Here is a 17,623-nt window from a genome sequence, read left to right as displayed (position 1 = left end):
TTTTCAAATGATACCTCACAAGGAATATTTTGTACAAAGATTATTACAATGATGTCTAGTGTGACTACAAGGGTGCATTTGGTCCCACGAAAACATGAAGATTTTTGCTGGAGACAGGTTTCCTAATAAGCCACCTGCCCTTCCCCACTCAGCTGCCAGGCAGTTTCAGGTGTGCATTCTTATTTAAGACTATAAAAGCAGAAACTTTTTTTTACAGACCTTCTAGATCCACATAAGACCCTCTGACAGCCCCAGATCCCCCATTTATTTGAAAAACCATCCTTTGGAAGTTGGCTGTTTGGGAGGGGAAGGAATATCTTACTTTCTCCTCTCCCCTACCACCACACAAACTGCCTCCCATCTCCTCTTTGTCCAGATAACCAAGTATTCCCAGTTGCCTACTACGTTGGCTGCATCTTAGCTTTAATGGGAGCCTCTGGCTGAGCATAGGTGGGGGTAGGGGAATGAGGACTAACAATACATCTGACTGATAAGACCAGGGGCGGGGGGGGGGGGGAATCATTTGGCATCCAAAGCAAATCTTCAGTCTTGGAAAACTTGTGAACAATGTTTATGTTTGTCTGCTTGAAAGAATTAGTCTCAGCAAAGGTGCTAAGGACGGAAGAGGCATGGAGAGCACTGCTTGACCCCCTAACGTTGGAGAGGAGAGGAAGCTGACTCTGCTGGGGAGAATGACCACTCTAGAGACTGACATTCTTTCTATCTGGCATTTACAAGCCACATATGTCACACAAACCTAGCCAAATTGTTTAAGGGGAAAAAATCTGTTTCTCCCAATGTTAAAGGCCTTTGAGAATATCTACATCGTGGTAGAGTGTACAGTCAAAATGACATGCTTTCTAAAGAGTTGTATGGCACTGTCAAGGTTCCTTCCCCACTGTGAACTCTAGGGTACAGATGTGGGGACCTGCATGAACACCTCCTAAGCTTATTTTTACCAGCTTAGGTTAAAACTTCCCCAAGGTACAAACTATTTTACCTTTTGTCCTTGTACTTTATCGCTGCCACCACCAAACGTCTAACAGATATATAACCGGGAAAGAGCCCGTTTGGGAACATCTTTCCCTCCAAAAATCCTCCCAAATCTTACACCCCCTTTCCTGGGGAAGGTTTGATAAAAATCTTCACCAATTTGCGTAGGTAAACACATACCCAAACCCTTGGATCTTAAGAACAATGAAAAAGCAATCCAGATTCTTAAAAGAAAATTTTAATAGAAGAAAAAGTAAAAAAGAATCACCTCTGTAAAATCAGGATGGTAAATACCTTACATGGTAATTAGATTCAAAACATAGAGAATCCCTCTAGGCAAAACCTTAAGTTACAAAAACACACAAAAACAGGAATATACATTCCATTCAGCACAGCTTATTTTCTCAGCCATTTAAAGAAAACGGAATCTAACGCATCTCTAGCTAGATTACTTACTAAGTTCTAAGACTCCATTCCTGTTCTGTCCCCGGCAAAAGCATCACACAGCCAGAAAGAGAGCCTTTGTTTCTCCCCCCCACCTCCAGCTTTTGAAAGTATCTTGTCTCCTCATTGGTCATTTTGGTCAGATGCCAGCAAGGTTATCCTAGCTTCTTAACCCTTTGCAGGTGAAAGGGTTTTTCCTCTGACCAGGAGGGATTTTAAAGGTGTTTACTCTTCCCTTTATATTTATGACAGACACCTTTGAGATAGGTTTCAGAGTAACAGCCGTGTTAGTCTGTATTCGCAAAAAGAAAAGGAGTACTTGTGGCACCTTAGAGTCTAACCAATTTATTTGAGCATGAGCTTTCGTAGTCCCATAAAACTCTTTGATGCACCCTACAAAATGTTAATGCTTGTCTTTATGCAGAGGCGACACAGGTGGATAGTGAGGGGACACAATTGAAAGGTTCTGTGGGGGCACATGACTACCCCACGCCTTCCACCTCCTGAAACCTGATATGTGTGTAGACAACATACACTAGCAACTTCCTCCTGCTTTCCGTCCTGTGGCTCCCTAGCCTGTTGCAGAGCTTGCAGGCATCCCTCCTGCCTGAACTATCATCAATCAATTTAGCAAGCGTTCAAAGCAAGACCCATGAGAGGGGACAATACAGTTGGGATGCCCAGTCCCCCATGTGCCACCAGGTTGGGATGGAGCTTGGGGCTGGATTGTCTGAGTTAACAAGAAGTTGGAGAATTATCAGTCACTTTTTGTTGAGGGGGGGATATGAGACCCCCCAAATTTCCTTCTCCTTGATAGGCACACTGGAGGCTGCTGCTGTTTCAATGCATCCCCAGCACAGGTGTAAAATATAACCAGAATATCTGCATTTAATTCTGTGCCCACTCACGCAATTGACCATAATATCTGATTTATTTAAAGCCTGAAAATCTGCAGTGATTTAGTAGTATAAGTTAATAAGCCAAAACGATGAAACCACTGATATACTATAATGGAAGTATAATGATATATTACAATGAATTAAAATCAGCAAAATTTTGACGTTCTTTAACATGTAACTGACACAATGCAGCCATTATGACAGGATTTTTCTGTTAAAAGGCATCTCTGTTCTAGCTATATGACAAACTGCACCAGTCTGTTTATCTTGTTACAAGCTTTATTGGAGACTTCACCCATTGCACATGACCATAACTTGATTATATCTAATTGTAAATCTCATGTCACTGTGAAGAATGCAACTTTAATTCATTTTTCACTTAGTTCAAGGGAAGGGGCAGAGAACTAGTTGTACCTGAGAGTACTAAGATGCCAGCATCTTGAAAGAAAAGGCAAAACAATCTCTAGGGTTTGGGTGGGAAACAGATTAACTGAGTAGCCTCTAATCTGGAGAGATAATGGACTCAAAGTCTCATAGGTTAATCAGTCCTGATTGTCCATATCATGAAAGTATTGCATACTTTGAAATAGCAAGTAATTGGTTAAAGATAGACCTCAGACTCATGAATTATAATGATTGAGGCACGTTGGCCACTGTCTGATTGAAGGCAATGCTAATAGAGCCTAAATCTGCATTGGTCTAAGTGCCCTCATCTTCCACTGGCTTCAGTGAAAGTTGAGGATGCTCAGCATATCAGGAGATGTTCAAGGACATGCAGGAATCAGCTTTAAGGCTCTGATTTAATAAAGAACTTTAGTATATGCTTAACATTTGCACATGCTTAAGTCAAATGTTAAGCATTTGTTTAAATGCTTGGCTGATTCAGGGCCTTAGTCTTAAGAAGAAAATTCACACAGAAATACTTCAGTTAGTTTAAAAAAAAAAAACAAGATTACATCATAAAGCTGGTGAAAGTATCATACAACAATAGGCTGAAGGTCAATTACAGTAACATGGGTAAATTCTGGGGGTTATTGGGAAATTTAGATTGTACAGTAGAACCTCAGAGTTATGAACACCTCAGGATGGGAGGTTGTTCGTAACCCTGAAATGTTCATAACTCTGAACAGGACATTATGGTTCTTTCAAAAGTTTACAGCTGAACACTGACTTAATACAGCTTTCTAACTTTACTGTGCAGAAGAAAAATGCTGCTTTTAATAATCTTAATTTAAATGAAACAAACACAGAAACAGTTTCCTTACCTTATCAGTTTTTTAAACTTTCCCTTTATTTTTCTTAGTAGTTTACATTTAACACAGTACTGTTTTCTTTGTTGGTTGTTTTTTTGTTTTGTTTTGTTTTTTTGTCTGCTGCTGTCTGGTTGCCTACTCCCAGTTCCAAATAAGGTGTGTGGTTGACCAGTCAGTTTATAACTCTGGTGTTCGTAACGCTGAGGTTCTACTGTACAGTGTTATCCCAGTATACATAGGAACATATAACACAATTTCTGCTTCAAAATTTAATAATGAAAACACAGAACATATCTCTGCTGCTGATGGATGGTGGTTGAAGCCATAAGATTTGGCATATCCCAGCTACAGATAAACTGATATTAAGCCTACAAAACAAATATAAATACTATGTGCTGACCTGTACAGGTTTTTATACTTCTCCCATCAATAGAATATCTGAACACCTTCCAGTAGAGCATATGGGGATTTGACTAATATGTCACATGTGTGGTTCATTTTTTCTCATCCTCTCCCCAGTTAAAAATAGTGTGTGCACAGTAGTGTTTTGGTTTTTTTGGTTGTCTGACTACAGTGATCTTTTCTTTCTCAGCAAAGGCAAGGTCAAAGAACTATGCCTTGCACATGGAGTGCAAGGTGTTGAGGTTGCAATAGAACTGATCAGCAAATGGTTTTCGTTGTCCCATGAAAGCTTTCACAATTTGTAAGTCCCCACCCCGCATTCTGCATCAGCGCTCCTCAATTCAGAGTAGGGTGTCGAACCTGGGCCTCCCACATCAGAGGCTACTGGCTCTTGTGGTAGGCCTCTTTCACTCTCAGATGGTGCTGTTTCTCTTTGTATAAAGGATTAAGTATTTATCGGAGCAGGGATATACGATCAAATTTATTTCCTAGCTCTCTTTTGTTTGTGTGTGGGATATAAAATAAAGTGGTGAACAGAACACATAAGGAAGAAAATTACAGCTTCTTGAGACTGCACACAGCCCAGATCAGGGATTAGAGTATTAGAACTCAAAGAACACTCCATAAACACACAAACTGATATCTTTCTTACATGACTACATTAAGGAAAGATCACAACTATATTTCCTTAGTCTTCAGATCTGTCCTCTCTCCCACATCTGATGCATATTATCTCATAAAAAGGTTTATTTGTGAAAAGTGTTTTGAAATACAGATAATTAAACAGATGAAACATTTAATGAGGCATTTGTCCCACAAGCACTGATGCAAGGCTTTTCCATTTGCAGTGTGAAATCTGTTTCAACAAGTTTTATGTCTGAATACAGAACTGATACCAGTCCTCTTCCACATGCTGCCAAACATTCTGAACTTCTGGCAAGATCATAACACGTGTAATAATGTCCTCTTCATTTGCACAAGAGTTCCAGTAAGAGTCACAATTAACAGTCCTTTTTAAAACAGTTTGGAGTTTAAAAGATTGGAATAACTTCAAATGATAGAAATTGAATCCTTGGGGGGCTTATTTATTTATTTATCTTTTTTAGCAATGCACTGAAAAGTCAACAGTATCCTCTCTCAATTTACCATTCTCAGTGTGTTCCTGAAAATATTTTCTCCACTCCTCTTAAGGTCATTTAATAAGGCCTAGCTGTGCTGACTATACTTTTAACTATAGAGACCACAAAAAGAACCTTTCTTATCTTGGATATTAAGAAAACAACTAATAATGGTAAAATGCTATTTTACCCATAGACATTGTTTTTCTCACTGGCAGATTACTCCCTCTGTCTGCATGGTGCAGTTGGATATAGTCTTGCAATTTTATAAGATGTTTTGAAAACTCCCTGGTTAAACAGATCTCCAGTATTTTTGATTCCTACTGATTATCATTATGACCAAATAGAACAACATCTTCCCAGTCTAAATTTGGTACTAGCCAAAAACCACATAGTTACACCCTAGTGTAACTCCAGGATTAGTGAAAGGGCACTGTGCCAGGGAAAAGGAAAGGATTTTTGCCATTAAAGTAGGGTAGATCACCAACGGTGTCTTGGTGGAATTATTCTACCTCACCCTATGGGCAAAGACGTTTTTTCCTTGAGTTGCTCTCCCAACGTGATTTTCCTAACCCGTATGATAGTTCCCAACTAGTCTGAAGTGGGAACCAGCAACGGAGAGGTGAGTTACATCAGATGGTTAGTAGGGAGGTAAGTCTGGTAGCAGAAGTAAGAAGTATGTACCAGATGCTGGAAATCACCTAAGGCTGGGGAAGATGACATACAGCTCCCATCTCATGTGTGGGATTGTTTTCAGAATAACAGAGGGAAGAGAAACTGACACTGGGAAGAACAATACTAATACTACTACTATTTTCAGTGATTTAACATAGAACTGGTTGGAATATTTTTGCCAAAATATGCTGTTTGATCAAAGACAAAACATTTTGTGGAGACATATTTCTTTCCACTAAACTTTTGTTAGGAACGTTTTTGGGTCTGGGACAGAGGAAAAAACAAAATAGCTAGATGATTAGGGTATTGGCCTGGGGTGTGGGTCTCATCCCAGTACTGTAACCCTCAGACTATGGAGTGACACACACACCACCCCACTCTCCTTCCCTGACACAATTCAAATATTTTTTTAAAGTGTTCAAAGGGTTTTGCTTTTGTGCCAGTGCAACTTCTCAAACCTCAGAAGTTGCCATGAGATGGAATTCTCATCCCGTGGTCAGTTCTAGTTTAATGGTTTTTAAAAATAGCGTGCTCTTTTTCTACTTGCATTACTATAATAAAAGCAACTTTTAAAATTCTAAGGTGTTATTGAATACATTTTTGCATAGAGAAACAGTGAAATGTTAACCACAACAGCTAAATACAATAGGCAACTCCACATTGGCTCTATATTGGAGGACCTCTGGTAGTTTCTAATAGGTGAGACTGGTAGGGCTATAAAAAGTTTCACAATACTTACTGTTATAAGGCCCTGTTAACTTTGCCAAACTCTGGTCACTGGGGCTAAAATTTTTGGTGGTGTCTGCCTTAAACTGTTGAATTTCACCCTAAACAGCTCAGCCATGTCTGAGAATGAGGCTAAAGAATTACTAGTGTTGATCAGATTGCACATGTGCTATTCCAACAAAGCAACTGAACGTGCTCCAGCCCAGAACTAAAGGGGGCATAGCAGGACTTCACCTGTAATAGTTGCTGGGCCAGGTTGGGACTGGGGCACTGGAACTTAGAGCAGGGTGCTTGTCTTTCCTGTGCTCTCAATGACCCTCCCCACCATCCTCCTCCCCCCACCCCCACAGCACCCAGGCAGCATGGAGGGGCAAGCTGTCTGATTCAAATGCAAGGATGACAAAATCTGAACCCAGGAGGAGAAAAGGAGTATACTGGGACAAACAGTCTGGTGAGACTGAAACTGGAGGGTGCAGTGGAGAGAAACTGAATGAGACTGGTTGGGCAAGAATACTAGAACTTAGAATCAGGGGAAAATAGGACTGTTTGGGCAAGAAGACTGGGACACAAAGCTGTGGGTGGTTGTGGGAGACTGGGAGCCAGTTGACTGGGGAAGGGGCAGGGAAGTACACTGAAATTGGATGGAGAGTTGGAAGGTCTGTCTACTAAACCACACTCCCCTCCAGAGCCTGCAATGGAACCGAAGATTCTTGAGTCTTGCCATTCCTCTGCTGTCAGCAAATATCTATGAACCCCACTGGCAAAGTGTTTCATTCACATCTAGTTCTGGTCCACAATGAAGATGCTACTGCTATTTATTATTCTATTAACTCAAGTGGCAGAGGTTCCCTAACTTTTGATTGCTCTACTGTGCAATCTTAATGTTCTTTTAACTTAGCGATTTTGTGTTTTATATATTCGGTGGAAATGCCCCTGAAGTAACGTTGGAATTAAACTGCTATGTAATGTTCTGAAATAAAAGGGCAACAAGTCAAACTGTCTCCAAGTAACCACCTGGGAATCCAATGAAAACGAAACTAGAAACGTACTTGATTCCACAGCCAGCGTACTTGATTCCACATCTAATTGTGGCAGTTAGCATTACCATAGACAAATAGTAAAGCCCTAAGATACCACCTCTAGAAAGAAGGATTGCTAAACCCCAGGAAGTCCACACTTTGAAAACAGAAGTTATATCTCTAGAAGAAACTCTTATTCTAGACAGATGAATGCCATAGATTATTTAAAAGAAATGATGTATGGAAGTCCAGCTTACTTTGCATCATTTAAGCTATTTGTTTTTATGCACTATAGAGAGGCTGTAGTGGTTATAGTTTATTTGTCTTCCTTTCCATTTAAAGATTCAGAAGAATCCTCGATATGTTTGTAAAGAAGTGAGACTTTAATTTTTACATGAAATCTTAATGTAGGGCCTAAACTATTTGATGCATTCCCTTTAAAACCAGCTGAAGTTTACATTGATACTTCTCCTGATTTTTCTTTCCCAAAACATTTTAATCCACAGTTAACTGAACCATCGGTAGCACTCATGTCAGCAGAGAATCAGATCTTACAGGGATTAGTTCTGGGATCTCTTTTATTATTGCATGCTATGTATCCCTCCAACAAACCAGATGACTTCTACTTTATTTGCTTGTCTTCCAGCTTAGTGGGAAGAAATTCTACTACTTAGCCTGTACCACTGAATTAATCTTCAGAAGCCTGACATGGATTTAGAGTGAGATCTAGTGCCCGTTAAAGCACTGGATCTGAGCCTTTGTCTACAGCAGGTGAAGAGACATCCAGGCACCATCAGTTTTTGCCACCTGGTAGCACATATCTTAAGGGCTTTTAATACCCTTGAATGCCCATAGAAACCATCTTATCCTTCCCATCCTCCCTTTACAGCTTAACTTAATTTATTAGTCAATACACAATGACACTATAAAGACACACAGAAACTTGGGCTTGGAAGGAAGGTTCAGCTCATTTTCCACCGTGGATGGGTTTTTTTTTCCTTCTAAACAAGGAGCACATGGCTATTATATAAAAATATTCTATTTTCAGACACAATTAGAAAGAGAGCATGTGATTTCTCTTTGAGAGATGCCCTTAATTTGTCCCTATGTCCATGGAAGAAAGAATTTGTTGACTCTTCACAGATCACACTGATAACAGAACATTTACTTTAGGAGGTAAATATAGAACAGACAACTCTCTGGATCATAGTATTTCTTTAAACAAAACAAACCTTTTTTAGATTGATGAGTAGAGAGGCAGCTGCAGGGTTCGAGTTGAATCCTCTGGCACATAAGGGGAGAAATGAGAAAGTGGGGAGTCTCTTCCTGTCTTCTCACACCCAACCAAGCAGCAGAACAGAAAACATTCAAGACAGCATTAGGAAAGACTCAAACTGCAAACTAAATTCCAATCAGTATATTACCTATGGACAAGGAGGTGTGTCCAGTGAGCCAGCTAACTATAATCACTAAGTAGGGCGTCCCTCTGCTCCTGCCTACAGGCTAAATGTGCAGTACAGCACATACGTCAACCCACCAAGAGGAGTCTTATCCTGGCTACTGCCTTCACACTCGTTCACGGGGCAGAGCAGGATGTAGCCCTAAGTCTTTAGAACATGAGCAGAAATAGAATGTGAATGAACAGAGCCATTTGTCATTTCCCAGAGATACTTCATTAAATATTTGGAAGCTGAAAATAAAATCAATCGGCAGGAAAGGGGTTGAAAAGAACTCAAAAACTCCATAAGCAATATTATTTAACTACTCCCCTTCTAAATAAAAATAAACGGTGTTACAAACCACTGCTACAATTACTGCATGAGAAAGTGTAGGGGCAGAATGATTACTGGAACTGAATAGGATAAGAGGAAAAAAGTCTGTTTATTTTATTACATTGACACTACCGGCCTGGTCAGATTTCCCTGTTTGTGGGTCTGCCTCACAGCAAGAAAGAAATCAAACTATACAACCGCAAAAAATTGGCTGGAGGACTCAGGGCAGATGTAGTAGATGATAGTAACTTCAATTCATATTTAAATGAACAAGATTTTAAACTCTCAGTAATCTCATATTAGAAAAAAGTCCCATTTAATTTTTATATTCTAAGATTTTTTTAAATTTCTGATTGTTCCTACCTCATAAGGACAAGAGCAGAATAAGTCTTCAAGAGTAAATAGCATCTGAGAAACCTTGACTTTTATAATTCCAATCACATGGGTTTTTCTAATAAAATAGGTTCTCTTCGCTGTCTGGCTTTCAGAAGTTTTTTTGAATATTTTTTTTCTCCTGTGTAGGAACTTCATTACAACTCGATCCTAGACTTCCAAGTTCCCTGCACCTCCCACTGAGGCAGCACTATTCAGCCAGAAGGACTGTCTACACTTTTTGAAGTAGGCTCTGGGATATAGAACACACTTTAGTAGATCCATCAATGCCTTTCTTAATAGTCCGAGTAAATTGCCTACAACACCAGCTCTTCTGGCTTAGATCCCAGAGACTTTAATAGCAGTGCCAGTAACCTTAATATAGGTGACACATCTAATTTCCCTATTCCTCATTATTTTTAGTATTCATTATTTGCATTGCAGTAGTGCCTAGAGGCCCCAGTCAGGACTGAATCCCACTGTGTTATGTGCTGTCTAAACACAGATGAACAGACAGAGTCCCGGCCCAGAGGAGTTCATATTCCCTTTTGAGAACAAGACACAGCAATGAGTGGGATAAACAAAAGGGGGAAAAGAGGACAAGGGTAATGAAAGTAGGTTATGTGGTGCACCTATGCAACAGACTGATAGTTTCTAATTTCCACAGTGGAGGTTTTTTCCGCTCAATCCCAAATGTCTCTGAGATACCTGGAAAGATGGCTTAATGTACAAAATCCATCTTTCAGAAAGTGCTATGCAACTATGTTGGTCTTCAAGATCATTGATCAGCCAATGAGAGTTTGTGCTGATGATGTAATGTCTATCACTTAGTATCCTGCTGCAACTTTTGAGGAAAACTTGTGTTGCATAGAATACTCCAGCCTGATGGTGCTATTGAAATAGTTTCTTTATGAGTAATTCAGTCCTGGCTTCATTGCTTCCATACTCTTGACTAGTGTTCTGAACACAGCCATGGTGCAGACCCAGGAGTTAGGTGCATAGATCCCACTCACTGATGTATGCAGATGTAAGCAGAGTCAGGATGAGCTCCACCCTGACATCTGGTGGTGAGGTGTGGCAAGTTGTGGAAAAGAACTTCAGGGGCCGATCTCATTTGCATAGGCACACCCACCCCGCCTAGAATGAGGCCATAGCTGCCCAAATGGTCACTTTGGCTGCTGTGAGATCCCCAGTGTCTCTGTTATTGGGGCAGGAAGAATGAATTGTTATTACCCTGATTATGGGAATCAAGGACAGTGGAGCTGTATTTGGCCTTTTGTTATGATGGAGGGACTCACCATCAACTAAGTAGCACTCGCTAAGTAAGGGACATGGGTTCCAAAACTCTATGAATTGAGAGAGGCTGGGGATAGGTATTAATACTTGGTGGTCCCGGTGAGGGCATTACATGCTAATTGCACTTCCTTCTCTCTCCACTTTGGAATATCAGAGCTAATTTTGATTCTATTAGGAGTCTAGTTACAGGCTGCTGAGCTGAATTCACTTTGGGCTAATGGTGCACTAGCACTGAGGCTTCCCTACTACAAGCTGAAGTCACAAAAAAGCTAAACTTACTAAGAGCTGAAATCACTGAGTGTTGGGTTAAGTAGTGGGGGAGCCTGAAGATATATGGTGGAGCAGTTTGCGGGATGGCGAGCAGAGCGGCTTGTGGAGCAGAGCAATTTGCGGGATGGCGAGCAGAGCGGAGCAGTTTGTTGGATGCCTAGAACACCTCATGGGGTGGCTGGTAGAGCGGAGCCCCATGGAGAGGTGGGGCCATCAGCTTTGGACCATGTAAGGTGCTCCTTAACCCCTTTCCTCCCCATCTCCACCCAGGTTGGGAGGTAAAACTCTGCAGATGAACTTTTGAACTCTGGGGCTGCCCTGACCAGGGACAGAGACTTTTGGGTCATTGGACTTTTGGGACATTGGGTGATTTTGGGTTGCTGGACTCAAGAACCAAAGGGAAAGGACACGTCCCAATGTGCTTGGGGTGGGTTTTTTGCTCATGGGTTGTGTTATGAATCCTGTTGGTGGTGGTTCCCCTGCATAATGCCACATTGTTTCTCTCTGTTATTAAAAGGCTTTTTGCTACACTCGGACTATGTGCTTGCGAGAGGGGAAGTATTGCCTCTTGGAGGTGCCCAGCGGGGGTGGTATATATTTGTCCCAGGTCACTGGGTGGGGGCTCAAGCCGGTTTTGCATTGTGTTATTGGAATGGAACCCCTAGATACTGAACCCATAGAATCATAGAATATCAGGGTTGGAAGGGACCTCAGGAGGTCATCTAGTCCAACCCCCTGCTCAAAGCAGGACCAATCCCCAATTAGCCCTTGTTGCTGCCAACTCTGACAGGCAGAAGGGTTACACAAGCTAGGTTAATACCTAGGTATGTGCATGTGCAAACCCATCCTGGGAATATATGAGAGAGGGAGGGAAAGGATTGTGCACATCAACTAGGCTTCCAAAACTATTTGAAAAGTTGTCCTGCTTTTTCAGAAATCTGTCTTTGAAGCCACGGAAGGCTGTGCAAGTCCCTTCTATAGCTCACATGCTTTTGTGGGGATGAGGAAGTGAGAGACATGAGTATCCTGGTGTGGTAGCCAGACAGAGGCCCACGTTTCAGTTGCTTTATGCACAAGAGAATAAGAGTTCCATTGACATTACTGGGACTACTAGCATGAGTTAGGCAAACAAGATATGGCCCTGAACTTAATATTAGTGATTCTGTGCTCAGCGCTGTACAAAATAGAGCCAAAGCCAAATGGGCTGATGTCATAGGGTGTATATACACCATATTGGCCTGGCAACCCAGAGGTTAATGCAGCAACCACCAGCCAGCACTCATCGACAGCCTCAAAGCATCTGGGAGAATAAAAGAGCTGAGAGGCAGAGGGTGGCTGCCGGAGGAGCAGGCAGGCTGGAGAAGGAAAGTCCTGCTAACAGTTTGGTGAGAAGCTGTCCAGGGACAGCACCCAGAAAAGGGATGACTGAATATACAGGCTGGAGAAGCCTACAGAACCTAGGGAAGGAGCTCAGGGCACAGCAGAAGGAGTTGCTAAGGCCTGATTCCACCTGCCTGGTTTTAGGGTCCTGAGCTGGAACCCAGTGGAATGGGTGGACCTGGGTTACACCTGGTGGACCCTCAGAAACTTAAGAAGCAAACCAGTTTCCAGACTTCATGAGTACCAGGACTAGCTGAACCCGCCAAATGGAAGGGGCAAACCCGTACACCCCCACCAGGACTGCCGCTAACACCCTTCATAGCCTAGAGTGGCGCTATCACAGAGGCTCAGGCAAGAGGAGCTGGCTAGATCGAGTGGACTCTGAGCAATGCTCTATCTGACTAAAGGGTGTACTGTTGCATTAACACACCCGTTCACAGCTCACAAATAAACAGTGGCCACTATCTGCTCTCTGCTGACCATGCCACAGCATCACAAGATGGATCTTTTCACACTCATATCAAAGTGCAATTGGAAGAGGTGATGGTGCTCGGGAGTCTGCCAGCCTGTAATGTGAAAGGGACACTAAAAAGGTGAGAATTTCTTAATCCTTCTTCCTAACTGTCTCCAAATATAAGAGAGGGAAGAAACAAAGAAAAACAAACAATCCTCTGTTTGAGCATTGTACCTCCTGATGCTCTGAGCTGCACAAACACTGTTGTAACCTTGCATATTGTCATGATGTTTTTTTGCTAAGACTCACCCTTACATGCTCCAGGGGTGAAAGTTTCTCCACTTTACGCCAGCATTCTCTCACTGTTAGGGTTACCAGATAGCAACTGTGAAAAAACGAGATAGGGGGTAGGTGGTAATAGGTGCCTATATAAGAAAAAAATCCCAAAAAACAGGACTATCTCTTTAAAAATGGGACATCTGATCACCCTACTCACTGGGATCCTTGTGTGTTCCAGTTCCTGTGCCCCACCTCCCACCCTTGTGCTTTCTCTCACCTCATAAGGAAAATGAGCACTTAGCACCTGTATGAGATTCCACCTCATTCCTCAGAATGACTCATTTGGGAAAATCAGCCAACGTGTTTTACTGACTCTCCTTTTTAAATATTCATTTTAATTCTTCCTGTTGGAGGTAAATGAAACTCCTAAATGCACAAAAGTATTTTAAATGACTCCTCTCAGTGAAAAGGCCCATTATGCAAAGTAAATCCATTTCATTCAGTTCATCTCCCTCCAGTTTCACATTCATTCTATCTTACATGGCAAGCAGATCCATGAAGACCAAATGTGCACCAGAAGTCTCTCTCAAAAAGAAGAGGTAAAACAAAAACCAAGCAGATATGCTAAGTGCAGGCTGCTACACAACCTCACAAGAGATTTTACCTTGTTTCATTCACCCAGATTAACCTGGTTACTTGGCAACATACCAAAGATAACAATAATCAGAAAGAACCCTTAAACACTTAGAGTGAAATCCAAGTCTTGGCCTGGGACTAGGTACAAGTCTGAAAAGCCACAGCTGGAAACAGGAAAGCTGGCTGCAGCATTCATACTCTATTGTACCTCCATGGCCAGAACCATGAAGTGGTCATTCTGCAGACGATCTGGTCCATGCACTAAAGCCCTGATTCTGTTTTTGTTGACGTCAATGGAAGCAGTCTCATTGACTTCAGTGGCACAAGATCAGGCCTTCAGCACACAGGAAGCCCAGTCTAAAACTCACTGAGTGTAGCTCACGAAAGCTTATGCTCAAATAAATTGGTTAGTCTCTAAGGTGCCACAAGTACTCCTTTTCTGTTTTCAAAAGGAGGCCTTCCTTTGACTGCGAGAATTGATAAGGCTCATGTCTGCTAACTCAGTCATCCCATGGCTCATTCAGGTTATTCCTAATATGAATAATCTGTATGTGAATATGAGTAGCCTGAATAAAGACTAATATTAATCTTGCTTTTGCAGTATTGGGTACCTATGTCTACACTGAAAGCACTTAGATCTTGAACATGGCCCTTGTTGTGGTCTTAGGAAAGAAGTCCTTTTTCAAATGATCTTGAAAATGTTAGAAAAGGAATATGAACCGAAAGGGACCTTTTGTAATCTAGAAACTTACATATTAAATGATTTAGAATTATATGGGTTATTTATACAACACCATTAGTGTGCCTGGTATTTGAGAATAAAAGAGAAGCTTTGTCCCTCTTCCAAAGAGCCAACAGTGTATACTTAGATATAAACACTGTGACGGACAACAGACAAAGGGGGTAAAGGCACAAGTGTTATAGGTACTAATATTTAAAGGAAATCTGACTGCCAACCCAAGCTTCAGGAGAGTTAACATGTTATAGACAGACATCACAGAAATTTGAAAAGAAAGTTTACATATTATATATAAAAATGCACTTTAGCTTTCCCACTCAGGTAAAAAACAAAAACAACCTGTAATGGTTGGACTTGATAAGCGTTAGAGATGTGTTATTCAATATAGTACCACACCTTTGAGTCTAAACAGTGCCAAATTCAGGTTTCTCATAATCTTTTAAGCATTTTTTACATGAACTGGGACTGAGACTGAAGATTATAGGATGCGTTTTAACTAACTGGTGAGTCACGTTTAAGATTTCACAATACAAGCTTAACTTAGCAAAGGTATTTCTGCTCTTCTGTCTTTTGAGGTACTTGAGTTTGATGTGGTAAAAACTGGAAGAAAACAATGAGATTAGCTAAGTGGGACTAGCAAGGCCGGAGGAGTAGAGGGGAGGACTCCATTAGCAATAGCCTGCTGTGCAAACCGGCGGAGGAAAGGAAAGAGGTCAAAAAAGCAGGAGGTTATTAATCAAAGACAGCAATGTCAGCCCCAATTACTTCCTGTGAAATGTACATAGAGCTGCTTATTACTGAGTCCAGTGAGTGTGGTGGTAGTCCTTTCGTGGTCATCACAATTGGGGTATGACTTGTCCACACATGCTGGAATTGTATTTAGGATATAGGAGCAAAGAGTGACATCAGTGTTTTGGGTTACTTTCGTGGGGGTTTGGCAAGAGGGGAGGTGGGGGAAATCCAGTCAAAGCTACATTTTGAAAAATCTTAGACTTGCAAGTGTAGGTGGCGTTATTTGTTGGTCAGAGAAAAAACTGCAGCATCTAAGGTTATTGATTCAAGTGTGCATAAATGTGCTATTTATTCAGTAAAGCACCACTGGGAAATTCCAATGATTTTTTTTTCATGTTCCTCCAAAAAAACACACTGAACAGCAAAGATACACAAGGGAATAAAGCTATATTTTATCTTTCTACTTTTGAGTATTCATCTAGCCCTTTAAGGATTCTAAAACAACATCTTTAACCCAGCATTAGGCCAACACAAAGCTTTGAACCCAATGTTAGGTGAGAGCTCCCAGATCTTCTCATCAAAATGCTTCCAGCTGTACATTCAGGTTTACCAGCTCTCATGAGCTGATTTTCACTCTGTGGGTGGGTTCACTCTGCCCTCTCACAGGCTATCACTGCCACAGAGTGGTCCTTTCCCAAAGACTCAGGAAAGAAACTCAGGATAGAGCCAAAGGCCAGCATGGTCATAATACTTGAATACATAATACATAATAATCTGAATCATTTCAGGGCAAGAAAAACAGACTTTTCCTAGCACCATTGTAGGGCTGAGACTGTGATAGCCAACATCCTATTCTGGGGCAAATGCCTAAAACAGGATTCTGCCCTGAGCCTGGAGATATTCCAAACTGAATTGAAACAGAGTTCATTACTAGTTCTGAGTCACAAGCCTAAAGCTTTTCTGCTAAGCACATAGGCGTGGAGGGGAGAGTAGGAACACATCCCACCAGTTCCCAGTCTTTTGTTTGCTTTGTTTATATAACTGTCCAATATGGCCAAATTAATCCCCAGTGTAAACTCACCAAAGTTGGTGCATTTATACAGGGATGGATTTGGCACAATTAACAGGGAGTAGGGAATCTGGCTCAACATAAAAAAATAAATGTACCTTTGTCAATTTCCTGAACTATGCCCACATCAAGATTTCAAAAATGGTTTAAAAAAAGAGAATGGATACAGGTCTGTCTAGCAAGACTGAAGCATGAACTGCTGCAACAGCAATTAAACCATTTAAGTTACATAGCGAGTTATGTCTTCCAAATGTAAAACGAATATTAACTTGATGGGATATAGTCAGCAGACTTTATGGACTAAACACAGGGAAGCTAACTCAAAATTAAAGGTAACAAGAAAAGTGATTGAGAAAACTGAGGATAGAACCATTTTTTTTTAAGAACATGGTTTGACAACTACGCATTCATGCTTTGTTATTGCTATGTCTTGGACACTGCTATGTATGATAGGTAGACACCCCGGGTCAATATATTTTACTCTTTATCTTCTTGAAAAGCTGATTGGTGTAAATTATTATTATTTATATTGCAGTAGCACATAGGAGCTCCAGTCATAGACCAGGACCCCATTGTGCCAGGCTCTGTACCAACACAGAACAAAAAGATAGATTGTAAGTTCTTTGGGGTAGGGTCTAAGTACAAGACAAGAGAAAACAGATGGCTACAGGCAGACAGAGAAGTACAAGGAAAGAATATTTTCTAACTAGACAAGCTAGCCTCAACATGGGGGGAAGGGGTTGGACACACAAGCCAAGTGAATTATGTAATGGCAGCAAACATCATGTTAGTTCCACAATTTCTGAAAATATTCCCTTGGCCCTAGGTGGTCCTTAGGACCTGAAGGTCCTTTGGAATAACAAAATGAAAATACTATCGGGGAAAAAATGATAAATATATATGGGAAAGCGAGAGAGAGACAGTTTCTTGGAACGTGCACTAAGAAAGTGCTCAATGAAGTTTTGATGTGAAGCTAAGTGTGTTGACTTGGGATCCCATGTTAAAAATAGAAATTTAAATGGGCAATAAAAGAAGAACCTATCCAAACTCAGGGCCACTTGCCAGTATTTACCTAAACCTGCTTTGCAAAGAAGT

General features: G+C 41.2%; 1 protein-coding gene across 1 annotated transcript in view; it reads right to left on the bottom strand.

Annotated features, from left to right (window-relative positions):
* SLC2A9 (solute carrier family 2 member 9) overlaps window positions 1–8,924 on the bottom strand; it is a 207,451-nt gene extending 198,527 nt beyond the window's left edge. The window contains exon 1 of the mRNA XM_073342503.1: window positions 8,762–8,924. The gene's annotated coding sequence lies outside the window, so the exon portion shown is untranslated. The remainder of the gene's footprint in view (window positions 1–8,761) is intronic.
* Between the last annotated feature and the right edge of the window lie 8,699 nt (window positions 8,925–17,623).

This window comes from Lepidochelys kempii, chromosome 4, assembly GCF_965140285.1.
Source record: "Lepidochelys kempii isolate rLepKem1 chromosome 4, rLepKem1.hap1, whole genome shotgun sequence".
In the NCBI taxonomy this organism is placed as follows: Eukaryota; Metazoa; Chordata; order Testudines; family Cheloniidae; genus Lepidochelys; species Lepidochelys kempii.
The sequence above is the reverse complement of the archived record's forward strand: the minus strand, read 5'-3'. Positions and strand labels throughout refer to the sequence as shown.